This window comes from Platichthys flesus, chromosome 12, assembly GCF_949316205.1.
Source record: "Platichthys flesus chromosome 12, fPlaFle2.1, whole genome shotgun sequence".
NCBI classification, from domain to species: domain Eukaryota; kingdom Metazoa; phylum Chordata; class Actinopteri; order Pleuronectiformes; family Pleuronectidae; genus Platichthys; species Platichthys flesus.
Window position 1 is genome coordinate 7,837,554 of NC_084956.1, and position 6,000 is coordinate 7,843,553.

Below are 6,000 nucleotides of genomic sequence, written 5' to 3' on the forward strand. Positions count from 1 at the left end.
TGAATATGTGTGCAACTCCCCAAAAAAACCAAAGGGGGTGAGTGTAACTCTTACCTTGACAAACTGATTAGAGGTGCAAAGGACGAGAAAGCACAGATCCCCCGCAGAGCCAGTGTTCATCCATGTATTCAGTGGGAGCCGGGGAACCGTCCAGCCACTGGAGCAGCTCTCGCAGTCTGCGGGAGGACCGAGAGCGAGGCAGCCGGCGCAGTGACAGCTGGAGTAGTTGTGGCACATCCGGCAAAGATTCAGGTTATCGAGATGAAAGAGGGAGAGAAGCAGACAGACATTTGCCTCAAAAGCCACACGGGGTCCTCGCTGATGTCCCCCCTTCTCCTGCCTTCCACTCTCTCCCCCCCTGGTCTCCCTCACACACCTCATTCAAGCATCGCTGACACTCATTCGCTCTTGTCCCTGCACTCACCGGGAACAGGCACTCACACACACAGCGGAGATCTCCATCTCGCGGTGCCGCCGCTGCTGCAATCCCTGTGCATTCGTGATTGAGTGCAGCTATGTGTGTATGTGTGTGTAAGGAAGGGAGGGAGGAGGTGGGCTGGTGGGTGGGTGGATATGGCAAAGGGAGGAAAGAAGAGGATGAGGAGGAGGAGGAGGAGGAGGAGGAGGTGGAGGAGGAGGGGGGGGGTAGCACGCAAGCTGCTTGGGAAAGTCCAGAGTTTCTGAGCTGCATCATCGCCGAAGACCCCTTCAACTTGTCCTCCACAGGCTGGCTGCGTTGACAATGAGCTGTTATATAATCTGAAGGGCTTCGGGAGACGGCAGAGAGGGGGAGCTGTGAAATAATAATGCATTGTGCTTTTAATTGGATGTCTCCTGCCCCCCCCCCCCCCCCCGGTACTTTCATACGTCCACACATTGTTTATGAAGGGAGGTGTAGCGGGGCTGAATCCGGAGAAGAAGTGTCTCTGTAGCTGCACAAAAGGGGGGGAACAGAGGAGGCGGCGAGGCAACAGGGCAGCTGTGTTAATGAGAATCTGAGACAAGAGAGGAAATGAAATGATGAGAGGGAGTAATAGAGACAGTGAGAGAGTGAAGCGAGAGAGAAACGGTCGCCGGAAAAATGGGAATATTGATTCTGTGGACATCTCCAATTGCCTATTTATAATACATTTTTCAAAATGTATGAGGTTCTGTCCTATACAGAGAAAGAACATATAAGTACATGGACATGTTATATGAACAGTTAAAGGATTGCACTAAATACTGCATTTTTAAGTCACATCAAATCCATAATAATATAAGTTTGAGTAAACAACAATGTAAAGTGGATGTTCAAGACAGGAAATATGCAAAAAATCGAGGTATTTCTCAGGAGATGACAGACTTAAATAAGAACCCAAACGCGAAGCGAGCCAAAGTTGCAGTAGTTGCCAAACCACCTCCACAAATGTATTTTTTGTCAACAGTCTGTTCTTCATACGAATATACAGTCTGTGAATATACGGTAAATATTCTTCTGTATTCAAATGCTTCCACAATAAAACTTAAAGTAGTAGGAACTCGCAGCTGCCTGGCTGTGATGTCGTCCTTTTAATTTTCGGGGGAGTCATGCCGAGTGTCGTTGTTTGGCACTTCACTTCAAGAGATCGCCCTCCAGAGTGAAGCCTGTTCTCAATCTTGCCAAAGTACCCTTCACTGTACTGGTCAATTCGAGAGTAAATTCTAAGTTTTTGTCATTTACTGCAGGAGGAAGATTATAGACTGAAACCTTGAAAGGCATCTCAAAGACCACTTTACCTTGTGCTTGTCTATTTTCCTTTAATTAGGTTGATTGCTCTTGAGTGACAGGTTGAAGCGAGGACAGGCCGGTGAGAAGGGGAATCGACCACAGCACCAAAGTTTCACCGTTCTTTGCTAATGTAAGTAACCTGCAGCTGAAGAGGTTAAAAGCTTTTTCAAATGACTTATTTTCTTCCAAAAGGCTGGGGGGGGGGGGGGTAGCCGGTGCGGTGATCTGCTGACTGCCGTCTTATTGATTTAATTGTCTGTTTTCCTCCCAGCCCTGCCTGCTCATGGGCCTATGACGGGCTCCTGGCTGTGCTCGCTGCATGCATGCCAATCCAAAACGCCACCAACCACGGCTCCCCCTCGGTCCCAACACCGGCTTAATATCACTGTGCTTAATGAGTGGAACAACAATGAGTTGACAAGTAGGGAAAATCCCTCCCACCACCGCCGCCACCGCTCTCTCCAATCCCCACCATGCTGTTTATTGACCTGCCAAGGGCTGTGAGGGGAGTGTCCAGATTTATGCAAAAAAAGGGTACTTGCTGATGACTGTCAGCTTAACCATTCATTACTGTTGGATCCCTGAGGACAGCTTGAGCCTCAGGGCCACTGTACATACAGACACTTTAAGGTTGTCATATTTCACTGAACACGGGGGAAGTGTTTATTTGAAAAATGGAACGGGAAAGTGAAAATAAATGTGTAAGAAAGGAAAACAGCAGACGTTGCATAAAAGATTGAGAGGCAAATGTGGAGGTTCAGACAAAACCCCTATTCCATCTCTTCCAGTTCATTTCCCAATCTCTACTGGGCTCTCCTGAGTCCCAGAGGTACAGGGAAGTGTGCACTGTCAAATCAAATGCCTCTCAGAACATCCCCAGGTGAATGGTAAAATGGTGGCATTAGCATATGAAACAGCCATAGGAGTAAACATCAAATTCTTATCTTTTATCTAAATTATTCATGAGTATTTCCCATTGTGTTCTGCAAAGGCATGGGGGATCGGAACAAGTGAGATCACTGCATTCAGCCACAAACATGAATAAACAAGGAATATCTCGTTATTAGAGGTTGATCTACACCTGCTGCAAAAACAACTTTTTGCTGAGTGATGGGATCGGCTGGAAAGCATAGATCATGCTTCAGAGATATGCAGTTAAGATGCCATCATGTCAGTCCATCGTTCAGATGCAGACTGAAATACCTAAGCAGCCACTGGATAAATGATCATGGAGTATCATGATTTTGGTAATGACGTCGGTGAAGACCTGACTTCTCCACTTTTTATTTTAAGTGAAATATCCCAACAACTACTGGATAGTTACTTGTGACATTCCAACCCAGTCTCATCAGAAAACGTTCAGTGGCAACGTTTGTCCACTTGGAACGACGTTACCATCTCACAATCTGGCCTCTCAGAGTGTGAGATGGTAACATTTCGTCAGCCCATTGTTTTGCATTGGCGTGTTCTCACGTCACGTGACTCACAAGCTCCCGTCTGCGGAGAGGAAAACATGGCGGATATTCCTTGTTCTCTCAGATAAAAATATAGTTTTGTAACTTAGTTTGGGCATAAAAATACATTCTGACACCATTTCTAGCGAGAAATGTGCTCTTTGCTTCCACAGTCTTCAGCCAGTTCGTGCTTATGATAAATATTTTAATAGTTATCGCGAATGTTTTTATCGTTGCTATGAGGGTTGCTATGACGCTGCCATGCCAGCACGGCGCAGCGTGCTGTTAAAATCACCGTCCCTGCGTGGTGTCCCTCAGTGATCGTGAATGTTATTCACGTTATATAATATTAATATTTGAGGCTAGATTACACCTCTAATGCGAAGGATCCTGCGAGACCGTTCATCCCGAAGGGGGACCGACTGCGCCACGGACGGACCAGGCGAGCGGAACTGGCGTGTGGCTTTTAGTAAACATCCGGTTCTTTAACTCGGGGCTGCGTAGTAACCACCGAGCGCTGGGAAGACAAACGATGTCATCTTCCTTCTGTCAGGTGAGTAGTTTATTGTTTTTAAAGATCGTTACGATCTAGGTTTACAGTCCGAGTGCTGAGACAGCGGTTGCGGAGTCCGTTGATACACACAATGCTAATCTTCAGCTAATACGCCATTGTTAGCCACATGCTACGGCCCACCGTAGCCTGTGCTACCTGGGAGGTGAATACATGGTTGTTGAAACCAGTTCAAGACGCTTAGCTCATCATTGAGGGACGCTACAATATAAATATAAACATGAATTTGATATATGAATGCTTTAGATTAATAAGGAGTGTATTTCTCTACCATTACTCCAAAATATCAGATCAATTTGGTTTAATGTATAGTATGCAATATGACAATAATGTTTCCATGTTATGGAGTTGCAATTCATTTTATAAAACAATTCCTATGTTCTGTTTTTTAATCAAGGACGATCCAAGTGAAGGTACAGGAGTTTCATTAACGTCAATAACTTGGACCGAACACTTTGTTTTGCTTGATGAAGAGCAGGAAGGGCAGCCTGGAGAGAAAGAGAAGCCGGGTTGAGCCCACTACCATCATCCACGTACCACGAGGAAGATGCGGGAGAGAAATTATCCTACCATTAAAGAGGTACTTTTAAGTTACATACCAGAAACACCATTTTATATAATATGCCAAATATACATTTTTATAAAATCCCCAAAGTACGCTTGCTGACATACAAGTTAATATCACACTGAAAGAATTTTGATCAATCATGCTTCCCTGCTGTGATTGTTTAACTGGGAAAACAACTTTTTCCACAGGAAGGCAAGTCAATTTAAGGAATACATGTTCAAAGTTTTCCTCTGTTATGTATAATGATGACCCCCATCAAACATAATGTTAGCAATCTTTACACCTTTTAATTTATTCTGATTATTTCTGTCTACATGTGTGAATTTGCCTTCATTAGTTTCAGAAAAGAGCGATGATGTATCGGTCACGGGGCGGCAGCACGAGACTCCGCAAACTAGTCTGTAAGCAAAGTAGACAAAGGCATCAAGGTTGCGGCCTGCCATCATTGTTATTTTGCTTAAGGGACTGAATATGTATCATGTAGAAATATTAGCATTTCCCTTATATCTACCAAAACTGCTTGTTTCACAGACTGCAGTTTTGTTTTGGTCCGATGTGGTGTGCAAATACAACCGTATCGGCAATGGGTTGTGGGGCATTAACATTTGTAACTCTAATTTTGTTTTGACAGACTGTGAAAAGAACGTTGAGAACATCGCCACTCTACAGGAAGACACAGTCCAGTAATGGGTGTCAGAAGTTCAGTAGTGAATGACAGGTACTGTGGAAAATGTGTGTCATCGTTGTACAATGTCCTTTGACTCTGTTTACACAAGGTTAACACAAAAAGGTTTGATTGTAAACTGATATTGGTATGAATTCATGTTATTCTCCTCTTCACAAGAAACAAACAATCCAAATTACCTGCAGAACGCCCTTGATGGACGCTTCAGATGCATCGTCAGACTTGCGAGACAGCAAGATGCCAACTTTAATGGCAATTTATTTGTGTAACATTCTGTGACCAAATGTATAGATAACTTTTTGTAGATTGTAAAAAAAGATAACCCATTTATTAAAAAAAAACTACACTAGAATTACCGCACTGCGTTGTGCGGTAATTCATATTTTCTCTCGTATAAATGACACTGTGTCTCTTGACAACTGAAACCATAAGATGAGGTCACTGTGGCCTTGACCTTTTGACTTTAACACAAATACACAGTTAGACAATCCGAAAACATACAGTTATGCCAAGATATCTTTGGTTTCACATACTAGATGGCATAAGCAGAGACATCAACTCAGGGAAAATATTTCTGTAGAAAAGAAAGCCCTGTACGTGTGAATGTATACATCAATCATGCTTCCCTGGAACGTCTCAAACGTCTCAAACGCACTATTGAGACGTTTTGTTTTTTATCATATATTCTCAGGAAGGACTGATGCATGTACTGAGACGGGACGTGAGGGCCTACTCTGCGTGCTCAGAGTTCAAGCCCAGCAGGGTGCAGCGGGCCTGACATATTCCGGAACAGCAGCACAGTCTTTGGATGACTCCTCTGAAGATGAAAACATGGCGAGGTACTTCTCCACTGATGAAGAACTGTGAGGGCTGTGATTAGCTACACTCTCTTGCTACAAGGCTACTCTTGCTACTCCCTGGCAGCCTTAGGAAGGCATTAGCTTGCTGTTGGGTAGCTGTTAGCTTCAGCAT